At 30.7% G+C, this 19,197-nt stretch overlaps 1 long non-coding RNA gene across 1 annotated transcript in view; it reads right to left on the reverse strand.

The window, feature by feature from the left end:
• Positions 1-386: 386 nt before the first annotated feature.
• The window catches only part of LOC125067295, a 44,141-nt gene continuing 25,330 nt past the window's right edge, over positions 387-19,197 (reverse strand). The window contains exon 3 of the long non-coding RNA XR_007119717.1: positions 387-424. This is a non-coding gene — a long non-coding RNA (uncharacterized LOC125067295). The remainder of the gene's footprint in view (positions 425-19,197) is intronic.

Raw genomic sequence — 19,197 nt, forward strand, 5'->3', positions numbered from 1 at the left:
ATTTAACAATTACCATTTTGTTTGATTGAAATATTATTGCTGTATCGTAATGTAAATGTTGGTATTTTTTAATGGATGCTTTCATTTTATTGTATGTATGAGAATATATTGCTAATAATTTATCATATCACAAGGTTCGTTATGTTTAATGAAGATTTATTTCTTAACAATAAGGTTAAAATGGTAATAAAAACAGATCAATAAAATTGATATGTTTTTTCTCTCTTAACTAATGAGTTTTGATTATAATTAACATTGTAGGTATAGAATAATATCGTCAGAGCACGTTCACAATGATTGACTTACACTACCAAGGTTAAAATTAAGTTAAATTAGTTATAGCGAATGTTCTTTTTTTTAATTTAAATAATTAAAAAAAATATCTTACCTTATGCACACGCGTTGTCAACCATAATCCTTGAATCTGTAACAAAATATTATAAATTATACAACAAGATATATATAACATAAGGTATAAAGCAAAATAAGAACGTACGTAAAATAAAGATTTCTAAAGAAACGAAGCCTCATGTGTCCAGAATGTGTTCGTGACGTGTGTTTAAACATGCAGCGTTAGGTCACATGTAGGTACGTAAGCGCACGCCCCGCTGTCCTTGTATTGTGCGGTGCAGTATGTTTCAATCCGAAGTCGTAACCGCGCCTCATCACCTGGGCCGATCCGTCACCAGCGCTTCACACCGTAAAACCCGTCTGCCTCTAGTCTACTGTTTTTACGACCCAACCGATGCCTATAAAAATAACCGTCGTATAAAACTGCGTGCACACGCTATTATTATAAATGATACCGCCTTTACGACAAGTGAATATTTACGTTTTTATTTCAAGTGTTTATTGCCTGTTGTGCAACTTAATAGCACACTTGAACTTGTCAGGCTAGTGACACCGTTTGATCCAAATCGCGTTTTATTGTTTTGCTCAATGGACGGACGAATTTTACGATCGTGGCGTAATCTGTGACGTGTTTAATATGAGGCCGTAACGTACGCCCTGGACTGACTCATGCCTCATTTGATACGCCGTAACTTTTCATTTCTAATTCGTTTGTCATAATGCTTCCCAATAAACAAATTTAGTTTTGTATGAGAATGTAACGAAAGCTTTAAAGTCTCACTTTCACATGATTATCCACACTACGTATATCTCACAAATGTAACTTTAAGATAACCTTTACCTCGAAGTAGAATTTACTTATCTATATTTTATATATCGCTCCCTCAGGTATTTACATATTGGATAAAGGCAGAGCAAATCGTACCAGCGAAATGGTTCTTCCTCGAGAAAGTAGTATTTGCATCCATATTTCCTTAGTAAGGTAACGTCCCGGGAACAAATAATAGGTCCAATACATCTGGGCCCGCATTAAGGGACATCTTTTTATTCCTTTCGAGCCCCGGTAGGTAAATATTTTTGTTATTATCTTATGTTTTCGCTTGGGGTTCAGGTGTGTATTTCGAAGGGGCACGGAGCTTTTGATAGAAAATTGCAAAGTGCATATTTTTCTCTATCATCTACAGAAACCTAATAAAAAATAAAATTATGGTTTATTATATCAAAATTGAACAATTTGTAAGTCAAATTGCACGCCTTTTTCGCCAATTTATTAAGCCTAAGCAACAACCCACATTCATAATTACGTATATTTAATCAGAAATTACGGCATTTGTAAGCTATCAGTTGAAACCACCATAGGTATATAAAGTTTCGGGTAATCCTTTGTAACATGATGTTCCCATTTAGTACCTACTCTCGTAAGAAGTTAAATGAAATCCGAGCCAACCCTCATTACCTGGCATAAATAACTGCCGACATAAGCATATTTTCCAAAAAATCTGACTCCGCAAGGAATTCGAAGGTATTTAATTCTTAATCAACCGATCGGAGGTTCAATGCATAAAATCCAATATTAACACCGTTTCTGCATTACGTACCTTCCGAAAACTGTTTGAATGTATTAATAAAATCTGCAATATTATGTGACGGAGAATCACGATGTGTTTCGTGTCGGACGGCGCCTCTATAAAATTACACATTCATTTTGGTCTCTTGTTTGCGTCGAAAATTTTTAGCTGAGTCGATACATGTTTTTATCTTACAAGATGGGGTGCCAAGATTGCAAGCACTGAGTGCTCCTGTAACGATAGCTAATAAAGTACAAATAGCATATTCGTTCGAAACGTATGATCTTATGATTGGGGTTAAATTTTTTCTTGGAATAAGGCTCCGTTGAAGGAGTATTTGTTAACGTAATTAAATAAAATAATTCGATTTGAGAGGTGAAGTTGTCGTCGCGTTATTCCTTAATTTATTTATCGAAAGAATATAACTGGAGGATATTATCAAATTTTAATAACCATTTAATATAGGGTAGTAGATAATTACATATGTATACTTGCTCAATAATTTAACATTCTTTTTATAAGTAATACATTTCAATGTATGCAATTAGTGTATATTTTATACATACCTTCTTTTAGAAAACTTATTTCACCTAAAGTTGCTGCGAGGTGATCAAGCTTTAATAGGTACCTGCTTAGCGCATTATACATGTTTTACAGTTAATCTCATAAAATATATATAAATTACTAAACTAAGAATCAATTCAATGGTTAATACATCGTCATTCGCCTGTAGATACCTATTCAATAATCCACAATTATAGTTATACCTACTTATAGGTATCGGATTTATATTATTGTACGATAGGTATGGTGTTGTAAAAATATTTGTACGTTTTAATATATATTGAAAGAATTGCCTAGGAGAATATTATTTATAGAATAACGTTTTTTTAATAAATCTAATACTAAATATAAATTTAGCCATGTACTAAAGCAAATGTTATATGTGTGATATTGCATCAATGTGTGATACATATCGATAAAAATATATAACCAATGTAATTACTATTTGTTTTAAAAACGTTTGGTAAGAATCAATATAGGTAAAGGAAAATTTATAATTTATTTTAGGAATGATTTTAGTAACTTTTCTGCCGACGCTACTGTAAAAGGCAGGATGCAGGAAATGCACCTCGTCTCTCGTCAGGAACGAACAATTCGTATGCTCGAGCTGAGCCAAAGTAAATAGGAACCATTTCGCCAACGAGCGCCTCTGGGATTGAAAGCGCGATACAAAGGGTGAACTAATGATCTAAATCGAAGAGGAAAGAGAAGTCCCTGAGATTTTATCGTCTCTCGGTTTAAATTGTGAATATTTATATTTAAATTTTGTAGCATATTTTAAAAAGTAGAAAGTTTATACGATTTTCAAAAGATAAGTTAAAGTTTTCGTACTGTTGGGAAAGAATTCTTTTGTAATAATGCATATATGTAGGTAATACACACACTAACACACTTTTTACTGTTTTATTTAATCCAATATTAGGTGAGTAATATAATAATGTTATTATATACATAAAATGATCAGTAACGCCACGAAAAATGACGATAACTATATAATTCAAAATAATGTTCTTGTATAGGTAATATAATGCTGATCTAAATATATGTGTATAATAGATACGAAATTTAAATTCTCTAGGTACATAATCATCAAAAATATTTGTTCATACAAAAAATAATGATAGCTTTAACGCAAATAAAACATTGTTAGTTCAAACTAGCTTCTAAATACAGTGTAAAACATTATTAAACACTAGCATTTTACGATTATTATATCAGTACGAGCCGTTAACGGGGTTACTTTTTTTTAAAGACTCGCTTGTTGAATTCAGTTGAAAACAAAGGAACTCTAAGCATCGAAAATAGAGTAAGAAGTAACGTTAATACCGCCATGTTTCTATATTAAAATTTCGATGTACCGACGCTTGGCGAGCAGCCAGTTCCTCGCCACGGCTACTACAACTATGAACTTCTTTGTCACATGGATTGGTTATTTAAAAAAATATATTTATAGAGATGGTCGTTGTTTAAAAATAGAACATTTAAAATGTACAGCTGCTCATTATACTTTGACAAGAAACTATATGAATATGTATTTATTATATGTTAAGTCAAATTATTTCCAAGTCATTATTTCTTAGATCATTTATATATTCACGTAAGGCATTAATTACATTTTTGTTTCAAAAGAGCCGGACCAAAATTTTTACCTACATAATATGTAATACCTAACTAATAAAATATGAAACATAAACAAAATACATAGCCTATGTACTATGACAGTTCCATAGCAATTGGGTTACTAAGTACCTAACTTCAGATTATTAGAATACTTCTTCATAATATTATAGCATATTATTTTATATACTTATATAAATCTTCTGTACCTAAATATGTAACTAAACTCCTCCTAAACGATATATTTTAATAAAATTCTTGATGAGTGACTGAGTGGGTTCCTTGCTGCTTTGTATAAGACCAGGTAGATGGCGGTTCAATCGGTAAATAAAATTCTTGTTACACCCGGACGAAGTTAGGTCGAGAAACTAGTCTACAAATACTACTATATAATAATAGTTTGTATACAACCGAAAAAAATAATTGCTACAGTTCACTATTTTAGTACATACTCGCAACTCCTACTCACGAAAATTAAACGGAAGATACCTACATATCAAAACACATGATTACGTGAATTTTCTGCTCGCATAGGCTTATAATATACAATTTCTAAACTTGTGAAAAACGTGTGAACATAGATCTATTCTGTTAGAATAAAATCGAAACTCGTCGTGGAATACAATCGGCTTGAAATATTTAATATAATATACGGCTAATAATAATTATAACTTTAAATGGATATACATAAGACAAGCTTATTAATTTTCACGAGCGAGATAGGAAATGAGTTTTACAGAATACTAGGTACTGTACTAGTTAAATGTCATTGAAACTTCTGATAAAATGACTTAGTAACATTTTTTGTCACTAATTGTATTCGTGCTATCCATGTGACCTCAAAATAAATACATTAAACATATTCACAATATAAGAATTGAAATAATTTACCAACTTAAATAAAATAAATTAAAAACGAATTGTTGAAATGTTTCGATATAGTTACTAGGTACTCATCACTATCTAGGTGAAAATTTAACCTTTTGTCGATTCATTTAAAAAGACTATCATGAATAAAGAATATAAATTTATTAAGCTTTGTTTGTGCTGTCTATGATTGTTTTATTTATGTATTATGGGTAAATCCTGACATCCTTTATGGCTAATTTCCACATTTATATGTAGTATAATTTACAAATAATAGATAATGTAGATGGATTCGTTATTAAGATCCTATTTAGATTACATATTCAACGGCAACCTTTAATCCTTATATTTATTTGCGTATGTAATGATATCGCTTTTGTTGTCAGTAAACTAGACTTTTCCAGTAATGTGCCGTATAATAAGATTGGTTAGTTCTGAAGTAGAAAGAAAACATTGAGTAATAACCTTCAGTGTCTGTCGGTAAGGTTATATAAGAAAATGTAGGTACCACAATTGTAGTTATATATAAAAACTTTTCTGATTGTCTAGCTGGCTGATCAATATACCTACTGATAAAGTTTCAATGCCTTAGATACTTCCAATATATAACAAAACACTTCAGACGTTGTCTTACATATCTCAGACTAACTAGCTTAATTAGCCATTAAACGAATAGCCTAGCCATTCTGCTTAGCAGCGCCGTTAACTCTGCGGCCCAAACGACATTCAAGACAAACAAGCTTAATATTTAATTAATGTATTCTTTTTTAACCAAATAACGGCGTTTTAAAAAACCATATTTTACTCAAGAATATTTTTTATATTCACGAGAGCCTAAAGAAAATTATAATATTCTATGAACCGAAGCTGTAATGGCTGATGTCATTCAGGTCATTGGTTGAAAGGAGACTAGGCTAAAATGGCTAGGCTTTTAATTAGTTTGCCATGACACATTATATCGACTATCATTTTGATCAGTTGAACGCTATATATGCTATCTGCTGCTGCGCCATACAGCAGCGTGTCTTATGAACGAACAAACCACCTTTTTGGTAAAAGAATACTCCACTTTCATATATACAATAAAAAGGTATGCACGAGTTAGTTATTTAGGCAGGACACGAGAGACTAATAAAATTCTGCATAAAAATGCATGTAATATTTTATCATTGTGTTAGCAATACTCTACACAGGTACACATGCAGAGGATGTACCTACGTCGTTGGCGCAAAGCTGTTGATTATAAATCAAATAAGATCAGCAAAAGTGAACTTGATTGAATAATTCAAACATTTGTATGGGCTTGACGTATGACGTGTAAATGATTATGGGTATTCAGATGTATAAAACGCACTTATTCTCTTTAGTAACAGACGTAGATTTAAAATAATGATTAGGTATCACCAAAGGTTAATAAACTCATCCTATTCGGTGAATATTTATTTAGATAAATATTGCGTGTTTGTTGAGGTTTCATCAATATTTCTAAGACATTTTTACTTGCGAATTTTTATTACAAAGCTTAAAAAATATAAATATATTATCGTACAATTTTTCGATTTTCAATGTCATTAACTTTTGTTTTCATCGCTACATATTACAAAACAAAGGCTGTCTGTCTGTCTGCTTGGACACTATAAAAAAAAACTTGGAAATGAATTTTCACACAGTTACCAACGGACGGAATTATTCGTATATAAGTATGATTTATTACAGTTTTGTGACCATGAGTGTTAAATGTCCGCGAATGTCCCTTCGCGAAGCCGGGTTGTGTAGCTAGTTGAAGGACAAAATGAATTTCAATGATAACTGATTAGTAAAAATATATTAAGCACTCTGCAATCATCAACGAGTGAATAAAACTAATTTTACACGTAAATGCTGAAACCTCTTTATTGTACTAGGACTTTTCTTTTTTGTAACTGTTATCCGATACGGTTCGTGCGATGCTATCCTCAAAACCATTGCAAAAGCAATTGCCAAAATACAACTGTTTAATATTTCAACACAATCTGACAAACGATGCGTGAACACGGGCATAGACGACGATGCATTAATTTGTATTCATAAGATTATCTATACTAATATTATAAATGCAGAAGTAACTCTGACTGTCTGTCTGTCTGTTGCTCTTTCACGATTAACACTGAACCGAATTTGATGAAATTTGGTAGGAAGCAAGAACTTTGAGAGCCGATAAATAGTCATTAATAAAGACATTCTACCCAACAGTTCTCTATTTAAAATTTTTGCTTAAATGTATTCCTATAATCCAAACAAATTAAAAAGTTATAGCTACATAATGTATGTTAAAATATCATATAATATCTTCCATAAATTTGTGTAATACATTCGTAACGGGACTGTCTTTCTCGGTACATAAATATTTCTTGATCATTATTTAATGATATTCATTATATGTTGTAAAATATTGAAGTTGTTCGTTTGCATACCGCGTGAGAAACCCGCTTTTTCATTGCAGGTTAAACTCTTTAGACAAATATTCTGGATCATTGCAGGATAATTTACAATAGATTAGGCCTAATATGAGGAATTCTAGAAAATATTAAAATTAATATTTCTCCTATTAATGTTCGCGCAAGCAAATCCATATGTAAAAACAGTTCATTGTTATCAATTACTTGCAATTAAATATGCAAATATCTTTGATTCGCCTTAAGATAAGACACAAAAACATAATAATGAACAATTATTATGCAAGAATCAACTATTTTAAAGTGTTAACTCGGTACGATACAAATCTTCTACCTAGTTTAATTCGAGATGGAATTACTTGTGCTGTTTTTTAAATTATTTGTATCGTCATAAAATTAATGAGTTTTATCTTTGTGAATGGTTTTTATTTTAACGTAAATCATGAGTATGATTTAATTTAATGTCAAAAAATTTCTTTTCTTAAATTCTTATTGTGTTTTTGATTGAGTTACTGTGGTAATATCATATATATTACCATATTATCTAGATTTAAATAATATTAAAATACCCTGACATAGGTAGATACATTATATTTTTAAATTATCTTACTCATTAAAAAACATTTACTTAAATTGGACTCAAGTTTCAAGTTTTAATATTTAAAAAAGTTTTTACTAACTGTCTTTTTCTTTTTCCAATGTCTTAATAGAGTTCTAATTACTGAAACCTTCCGATACTTATTTGCAAACATTACATAATTGACTTATATCTCAAAATAACGTTATCACAACTAGATTTATTGCATAAATAAATCTAGGTAGTTGTGTGTTGATTGTGATGAATGTGAGTAACATTAGAAAAATCTTATTATGTATGATTCGTTGTTTTTATTTATAAACAAAAGAACGTCAATAAAATGTTTGAAACAGAATGCGTTGTCACGAAAACCGTTAATGGTTTAAACACGAGTTCTCACAAAAACATTGAACATACCTAGTTCTCATGGCACCGTACATGCAGGCAATATCAATAGTGATGCGTCCTTGTACATAAAACAGTCCAATCACGAATAAAAAAAAAACAGTAGGAATATGTTTAAAATGAACCTTGTTACACTTTTATTCTTAACAGTATTTATAACAAATGCAAGATACTTATATGAAAATTATATGTTCATCGATATTTTAACAATATTTCAATAACTATATCTTTTTAAATTTGTTTTGTTTAAATAATACGATATTATTTTAACTTAAAGACATATATAATTGAAGCGTTGCTTTTCGAACTACTCAGAAACCCAAACTTTTTGCTCAGTATTGCACTGTTTCATAAAAACGACTGGCACATGCAACGCAAATTGACTCCTAAAACTAATATTTTTCATCTTAACAAAGGTTGCGTAAGTCACCATTGTTTCTTTCGGCGTATCAAAAAACACCTCACCCCGTTCTTCTGTCTGTGTCCATTGTCATAAATTTATAAAGAAATTGAGAGTTTATTGTTGTATTGCAGACCGTTTTTACTTTTTGTTTGCACTTTTAGTGCGACCATAAAAATATAGAGCATAAACAAAAAAACCACCGAACCCTTCCGCATTGCGACAATTGTAACATTACGATGAGGGCATCAGTTTAAAATTACAGGTGAAATAGTGAAGGTGGTTTGTTCTTATTGTGATTATGTATCTTTTTGTCTCCAACGTGATCTTAATTGCTTTCTTTTATAACTAATCATTGATTTATTGCTGCGGTAACAGCGGTGGCCCGACAACGCGGACATGGTTTGTACGTGTAATTCATAATCACTTTACCTTTAGTTAGTTCGGCTGTTTGCACTCATTAAACCAACGAAAGGACATTTTACGAGCTTGAATTTTCAATGAAAATATTATTATATTTTCCACAAACTAGCAAGAGATCTGTGTGTATCTAAAATGGGTATTTTTTTTTATTATAAGTTAACTATAATTCGTGAACGTGATACAGAACGAACAACAAAGGCGATGGGTGCAAACGACACGTAATTTCATATCGACGTGCACAATTTGTTTTCTCGTAATGCGCTAGCGTTTGTTCTACGCCACTAGAGTATACTATTTACCGTGTATTTGCCGAGTCTGAAGCAAAATATTTGTGGAACGTGTCGACCGGCGTGTCAAATATAACATATCAAGGCGTGACACGTTGCTCAGAACGACATATTCTGTTATTACATGTGTTATTATCTCGTCGTCTTTTCTTTTCGCTACAATAAAGCGTCGATTCCACTGCCTTAGTGGAATTCGTCAATTTTCAGGAGCCAAATGGAGCCCGTAGGAGTACGATATCGTAAATAACATTTATTATTATATCAACGAATAAATGTAACGTGGCAATATAAAAAATAACAAACATAAATTTTCGTTCCGACGTCATTTCTTTGTCGAACGATGACTCACAGCCTTTACCTACCGCACATGAACAGATTTCCATTACCATATATTTAAAGCAGGACAGAATTTAAATGCAAATGTATACATTTTTTGTACCCATGAATCGTGTTTAGATAATACTTACGGAAAGATGCAAATAGACTGTTTCAAAAATGAACAGGGGTTCTTTACTAACCAAAATAGCGGATCAATGAACTTGTGTATTTATAAAGGCAATAAACGCTTATATATATATCAATCTAATCGAGATCTTAAATACACATGTGTTGAGTTTAATTTAGTATGCAAGAATATAAACACGTCAGCGTCAATGCGTTTCGATTCGAAATAATATATGACAATATTTAGGCTGCAATACATATAAGTATGTACGCTGTGGGAAGGTTTGCACGGTCCCAATTTCAATTTTACGTGATTAAATCCGTTTCTGATATCAGAAGAGATAAGTTCTCGTTTCAAAGGTCGCGGTATTAAGTGTGGAAGTTTGATAACACTAAATTCGACGATGGCTAAATGAGTACGGAGTTTATAAATGGTCCAATTTCACAGATCGACGGTTAGCTGATGTGCGAAATAACCCGAATTGAGCAAAGTTTAATGTTATCAAATATAATTTTATATATTTCATCGACCAAATTTTATCAAATGATTTAGCTTAATGTGCATTGTAATTACTAATAATGAATGACAAAAAAGTATTCAACGAATTTTATCTTTTAAATCATATACATTAATTATCTTTTTACGTTATGATAATAATAATGAACACTATTTTATCATGAACGCTGAGTTACTTAGACTGTTTATGTTCTCAGTGATTGATTATTGTTCTAATCAAAAGTACTTCACGTTGTAAAGTTAAAATTATTTTTAAATCTAATGGTTATTTGATTAAATTTTGTGATTTCAAACATTGAATTTATATTGACATTTCATTTAAATACATTCATTGTAATTCGAAATATGCTAACAGGTCTTGATGAAAACTTGCATGTAATCGGTGAGCTTTCAAGCCTTCGCCATAAAATGCATGATGAATGACGACAAGCCCTTGCTTGGTACCGTTGCGTCCCCACTCTCAAGGGCTGGGCGCCGATATATCCACTGTAAAATGACCTTCCTCACCCCTCTCATATAAAGGGATTATTGTCATAAAAGAAGTAATGTATGAAACTTCGGGGATCCTACGATATTGGTCGCTTGTATCGAATATTGAAATGGGGTTCGGTGCACTCGGCACCATGTTTTAACTCGATCGCTAATGGAATACAACTCCAAAATGGCCGTGTTCGATGACGAGCTATTTGGAAGATAAAATAAGTAACATATAAAAATATTTGTTTCGAAAAACAGTTCATAGAAGGGTTGTAAATATCGTATCCATTTAAAATGTATATAGAAATTATTCATCACACTAAGTCATAATTGACGTAAATTCGTAATGACGTAAAGTATCAATATTTCCTTATTTATTTTCGCAGCTAATCTTCTAATTTTTAACGTTATTAACTTACCGACTAGGTATATTTTTTATTCCATAATGTTCTGGTTAAGGTCAGTTTTCGGCACATAACTAACGAAATCTTATAAGGTAAGATCCAATAAAAGCCATCTTATAATATTGCATTTAAATGCACTGCAGTATAAAATTTCGCTAAAAGGCTCACAGCGTGAAACGAAAATTATTCGATACTAATCTCATAAGCGTGTTTCAGGACCGCCTGCCTGACACTTGGACATACGAACACACATTTTATGTACGGGGATAATGCCATATACATAATAAATTCGCAATTTTTATAATACGTATCAAATTAACGTATCGATATGTATTTATCGTATGTAGCAAGATTGTCTTATTTCGTTTTGTGGCTGGACGTTGTGTAACAACAAATATTACTGTCAATTTATGCGCGGGTATCGTAAATGAATTTGTAATAAAATTGTAACTTTATGACAGATAAAAGGTACCTGCACTGACTTACAGAACTTAATAACTACCTACATGTTGCGTTAAGCTTGATTTACAGCTTAAAATGTTACTTTCAAAAACGGTTAAGCTGTTCAAATCGAATGCTGCTGTTTAACTTTGCAAATAAATAAATAGTTAAATATTAACTAACCATCTCAAAAATTAATTATATTATTTAAAGGCACGTTAGTTATTATTTACCCCAGTTGAACAAATATACTTCTTTATGCTATTTCTCATTGTTAAATACATTTCCGAATTAATGAACGGTCGTTCAACGATGATTGGTAGGATATTGCCAGTTTCATTGGATCCGAATAGGTTTAATCTCGACTACCGACCAAGAGCAGTCTCAAGAGGCCTTAATTAATTTAAAGAACAGAACAACATTGACGCGACCAAACATTGAAGCTCCCAACCCAATATCTAACGTATAAAATAAATATGGTCTTCATCCCTACGATATAAAGGCTAGAGAGATGTTCTTAAGGAGCAAAACTAAGTTAGGTTCATTTGATAACGGAGCTTAGAGAAACAGATGCCCCCAAAGTTGTTTTTGTGTAATCTCTTTAAAATTGTCGGTAGATTATTCTGTTCATGCCTTTTTAATATTCGAGGCGTGTGATTAATCTCGTTTTATTTTCTTACCAATTAACTCCAAGATTAATTTACAAAGATGGATGTATCGATTCCTATTTATTCTTCATTTTTTATATTACGGTATAATTTTTACTTGTTATTTTATATAGATCTCTGGTATACCACTCTATGTTTGTTTAAAAAATTATTCTCAATGAATATGATTTCATGTAAATGTTTTACTCGAAGTAGAAAACTTAATTTACGTTCTTTTTACGCTCAAAAGAGAAAGTTCAGCGGAAGACTTGGTCTGTATAACGAGTCGGTTTCTTAACTCTAATATTTTAGTTAAGAGATATTTGCTCAAAAACTCGAGCGTTCTCTACGGCGTTTATGTCCTTCAACATAGCCGAGACGGTAGCCGAGAACGAGAGCGTGCTTCGGAATGTAAACTTCTAGAAATGGTCTAGGTATCATGAAACGAACAAAAATATATTTAAGTGAAGATTTATCAAATAACTCTTGCCGCAAGGAAAGGAAAACTTTCGATGAATTACGGACATTGCCATATTTCTGAAATTCAATAATTTTTATATAAGTATATAATTTACTATGAGATATTTACCGCTTGAAACTATTATATCATACCTTTTCCTAGTAAAGTTATGAATCTTAATTCCTGCGTTGATCCGCTAGAGTTAACGAGTGACCGAAAACTTATAAAATACAAATCGCTGACTTCTACAACTTAAATCAAAACACTCAGACCCATTTAATCATTTAACCTTCCCAACAACTGAAGACTAAGATTAATTACTAGAAAGGTTTCCTACAAGAAATACTTGCAACCTTTTTCAGTACCTACATACTTCTATTACATATTTTTGCTGCCATATGTATTTCTAGACCCATGTAAAAGTATATAAACATTTATACTTCAAGCACTACGTCTACCTTATAAGGAATTAAAATCATTGCACGGAAAAATGATCACTAACTCGTGGATATAAGATTTAGAGTACAATGAATATTATGATAAACATGACTGTATCCTACCCGTACCGGTTTTTATCCAATCGAAGTGCAGGCTTAATGTAAAATTGTGATATTTTTTAATACTGTTCGTAAAGTCTTTGATATATATCGAGTTTAATAGTCGGGTTTGAAAAGGTTCTTAAGTTAATATACACCTATAAGAATATTTAATAAATTAACTCACGCTATATTGAGATTATTTAAATGCTTAAAGCTTTTAATAAAATAATTCAGTAACATGATAGAGAGTAGTATTTGAATTATTAATATAGAATGTATAGATATGCTATTAAAGTCGTCGATATAAATCATATATACTTGATTGGCTAAAGAAAATTAATGGTGCTTGCCCGGGTTTGAACTCAGAACCGTTGGTTACGATTCAAGTTATTTAACCACTGGGCCACCACGGCTCTTCAGTAGTTATATCATTGGATAAATCAAATCTCATCAGTGCTATCAGAAAATCGTTTTCGAATATCGAACTTCGCAAATTCGGTTATTCGCATGCAGATCAATGTGAATGCAACGAAGCCTTTTGTTATAAGGCTCCCTTAAGGAATGGAGATACCCCCTCACTGATGGATCGGATACGATCGGAAACAAATAGAAATGTAACAAAATTTCTCGGATCCAATGAAATGACATATTTGAACGTAGAAAACTTGTAAATATGAATATATAAAGTTCTACAAAACATAAAAGGCGTATATTGTTATGTAACTTCTTTATTGATAATGTACCTACTATATTTTATTCGCCCGCTTTGCTTCGCGGCATTAATTAACAAAATGAGTAATGCTCAATAAAATTAAAAAAGTATATAATCTACGTATCTTACGGATATCTACGGATAACTCCGCGGCGATTGGTATTATATGATACGTTCAATAGTTTTCACGTGATTGACGCACAATAATAATTGATATACTTACTTGTAGAAAGATCTTCTTATGTACCATTAAAAAAAATACCAGTATTTATTTTATTTGATTGCGAATGAACATTGTTCGAAGGGCAAGTAAATCAGTGTAAATACAAACAAGGTTAAAAATATATAGGAATATACCTATACAGTATAGTTATACTATGGTTGGCGGCGTATTGATGGTATAAGAAATGTTTGAAGTAGTTACTAGGTACATTTGGATAATACGAGAATAATTACGCAGCCTATTCATCCGTATGTTATATAAAGATATAGAAAATCTAGTAAAATATTTCAATAAAATTAATATAAAATTATAAATTAAAATTATACAACGAAAACAAAAGAAAACAGAAGTATCTGCAACACAGTCGTTAAATATATTTATGTGTATGTGTGTGTATCTGTTATTTATACAAGTTCAATTGAAATAGGTATTATCTATACAAGTATAAAAGGTATGCATTATCAGTGATAATGTATAATAAATTTGAATGGCAACTCCAATAAGTCACGAGGGGTTATCTGTGGCTGTGTTTTATCATAATAAATGAGAGCTGCACGATTTTCTCATTAGAATTGTGAAGTAATCTAACCATTTGGCTGTTGCTATCTTAATAGCCACGTGTTATGGATAGCGATGTGCTTGAAATTGTTTTGAATCGTACCTAACGCCTATAGTATACGAATTATGTAATGAATAAATAGATCATGTTAAAAAAGTTACTAAGTTTCGATATTTTCAAGCAATTCTTATTAAATCTTTATATCGAATAAAATCATTACAAAAACGCTTAATTTAACACTTATATTAGGTATAAGTTAGTAGATATTCTAAATAATGTCATACCTAATTAGCTACGAAAGCAGATGTCTACTAAAAAATGTGTTTATTACGTTATTAAGAATGACATTTATTTTGACATTTGACATTTAATGTATCTGTCATTTGTAGCTCTAGGTAGGTAATTAACGAAAAATAAAATAAAATTGTTTATTAATAGATATAATTACTTACCTAATGTTTTGACGTTTATATTCGATAACCTGTGATCAACTATTTAAAACGAGTTAAAATCCTTAAATTTTTACTTTCTTTAATATATTTAACGAATAGCACATTCCATACCAAAGTAATTATAAGTGTTTTCATAAAAATGTTTACTTAATTACTTATACAAAATTTGATAATTTCATCTTAACATAATATTGCACTTTTTAGCTGTTGTTATATTTTTCATTCTTATCTCCGTTCGTTTTTTATATAAATAATACGACAATAATTAACTTACTTACTATAAATTAGATAATTACTTTATCTGTGTCAATTTTATTTTTATTTGACCGTATTGTACACTATTAATAAAAACAAGAGGCAAACGAATGATTTGATTATACCTCACCTGTATACACTACGGATGTTAGGAATTAGTACGTTCTTGGCATTTTTGACCCTTATTTAATGTAACCCTACTTTGTAGATAGGCAACCCTCGGGAAATCGTGTCTTTCTAACCCGAAACAATTTTAATAAGAATAAATGTTGCCCCGTGGTATACGTAGAAAAAGTGTGAAAGAATTCGGGGTCCACTCGCTACGGACCTACCTACCTATATTGGTAAAAGTATACAAATTCAGTGCTATATCTATCCTTTTGTATGATTCAATAAACAATTTTAAATGGTAATAACTAACTATATTTTAAGATATTAAGATAAAATTATTGGCTTTAAAAGCGGCTTATGTACCTTATATCGGTATCGTACCCCATAAAATATTAATTTCCTTATCTTATAAGCACTGACATATCTAATTACACTTAGCTCAATCGAAGCGGTATCAATATTTATACAAAATAAAGTGTCGATTAATTCAATTATATAGGTACACAAACCGTCTTGATACTTGCAAATTCTAATTAGAAACGTCATAAGTGTGTTAATTGAATTCGCCAACGCCTTCTGACTAGCCTATTCTGTCCCTATTATTTCCTAGAGACTTGATATTATCGACCAAACATAATGTTGCTAGTGTTTACCAACAAATAAGACGAAAATGATACTACGCATGCGTCGATGAGCCTGTGTGAGTGACTATAAATATGGCGTCGGGACGCCCAGCCGACCGCGGTTATGCAACAACGTTTGATCCAGAAACATCCTCATAATTTGTACAACCGTTGAGTAAAATAAAATAACAAGGCAATTAATGTCACACGAACACCACAGAGCGCCAGATTCGTCACGTTTAAATAATATTTCTTCGACTCTGGCTTATCTATTTATCTTGTTAGGCTTAGCGTGATGAGATTAACCTCTAACTACTTTAAAACTAATTAGACTGATGCTCTATATATTTTGGTAGGATTAATGAAATAGTAGAAAAATAAATTGCAAAAATAACGTGCCGATTTTGTTCGTCGACTATTTTCGCCACAATGAGTAGTTTAGCGAATATATTACAATGAATACGTAATAAATATATCAGTTTTGCGAAAAAAGATCCAAGTATTTAGCCGGCGGCCTATCTGTATCTAAATTAGAACAATGATGTATTCAAATTTATTCAAGACAGAATCACGACGGAACAATACAAAGATTATTTTTGCGTGCGAAATTCTTAGCTTTAGTTTAATATCTTTAGTTTAGTACTTAACAGAATAAAAAATTAAAACAAATTAGTAAAAAAAATATAATATTATTTTTTTGTAAGTTTTTTTGAAACACACGGTAGAGATTTCCTATTAAGTGGAACGTAACGCCATCTATCCGAAATCCTTGGAGGCTCTTCATAACCACACCGAAAGCTGCGGGACGTAGCAACATTTTTTTTTCCATTTTAAAATATATTTTATTATAAATGTATATGTAACAATTGTTTTATATATGCATTTTTTAGATATAGTCAAAATTACTATTAACCAGTATTATTGACATAAACTTTTATAAATTATAATAAAAATATTTATATTTATTTAAAAATACCATTATAGGTATATAATTTTTTTAATTAAAAATACACAATTATATAACTATGTTAATTATTGACTTTTTAGACTGTAGAAAATAATTGATATCTCTATATATTTTGAAAACTTTTTATTTTACTAATATTATACCAGTATTATTTATGGCATGTACACATTACACAAATTTGAATACTATTAGATAAACTATTATTCATACATACTTATATTTTTATAGTAAAAAATATAAAAATATATTAAAATAATACTTCGATAACAACGTCCCGAAGCTTTCGGCGTAAGGAAGTTTCCTTAGCGAAGCCTTTTCTAAAGACGTGCAATTCAATTATCGGTTGTCTCTTTCCATATGATACAATCAATTGATGTTGGAAAGAGATAAAAACATACCTATTATAAATTTTAAGCATCTTAAAGATCAAAGGATTGGTATGACCATTTTAATATTTTATTGAAGACGTATAGGTAGTTTATATTCTGTAATAACTACAATTTATAATAAATATTGTCTTCCTTTCAAAATATAACGAATTTCAAATATTGCTTAAAATAAAATATATTAAATTTAAAATTTATTATATTACCTATACCACAAATGTAATTATTTAATGTCTGACATCCCAAGAGTTCAAATCCGGTCAACTGACATTAAAATAAGTTAATTAATTATAAATTTACTAAAAAACAACAACACTTAAAATTAATTTACCATTTAAAATATTCATAGTGAGAAGTATTAATTATCCATTTGATATTATAGTGCTATTATTATATGTACTAAAAAAAACACTAACTTTTGAAGCAAATTTTCTTTGAATATGTACCAGGTTGCAGTTTTTTCTGGAGGTTATTCTGGGATAGGTTATACAAAACATTTGTACCTAATTTACTCTTTTAAGAAGACTTTATGTTTTATTTATTTTATTATTAGATATGTATTAAAAATGTGCGATATCCAATTGTAATTTTTTTAGAAATTTACCTACCTTACCTTACCTACCTTTTTTATAAATAATGTTCAAAACTTTACTACCTACATACACATGTGAAGGTTTATTTGTTTGCTGCATAAATGATCGTCTATCATTAAATGCACATGGTTTTATTAGAGCGACATAGAGACGCTAATAATTTTTTTTTATGCCAACATTCACTATTAAGAAGGTTGCAAGCATTCTAGTTTCCAAATACATTCAACATGTTAGACATATTTAAGTAGGAAATAGACATGTCTACGTGTGACGTCTTGTGTCAGTAGTGTCATTACAAGACTTGCTAATTTGAAGTAATTTAAAATCACAAATTAAGTACCCAACACAGTTTATTACATTGTTTTGTCTATTTCCTCATTACACACAAGAAGGTCATAAGTATAATACTAAGTAATGTCTTCTAGACATTCTTAATAATTCGAAATGTTTATTTTTTGATTCGTCCGTACCAACTTATTCTTTTCGTATTATCTCTATATTTATGATACGGTCGGATTTTTCCGCTTGGTTTTCCTTTGATACGGTATCATTCTTTACGTTATTGAAAAACTTTTTCCTGACAATATACGATTCTTTATTAAAACGAAACTATATTACGCTCAAGTAAAGTATTCGGGTTATGTTCATTGTTAAAATAAGAACAATAAATAGAAAATATGTACAAAAGACCGATGTTTAAACGAATGAAAGGAATTCGATTTTACTTTTGTCCTATTGCTAATCTCATCACTAAGCCGAGGTATGTGGCACGCACGCTTGGCAGCACGTGTAACCTTGAGCTCAACCGAACGTAACAACTATGATACCGCATTCATTAACGTTGGCCAAAACCTGCGCTACTAGTAAATATTTTTTTTAAAACCATACGAGTG

Source organism: Vanessa atalanta, chromosome 11 (assembly GCF_905147765.1).
Source record: "Vanessa atalanta chromosome 11, ilVanAtal1.2, whole genome shotgun sequence".
Taxonomy (NCBI): Eukaryota; Metazoa; Arthropoda; class Insecta; order Lepidoptera; family Nymphalidae; genus Vanessa; species Vanessa atalanta.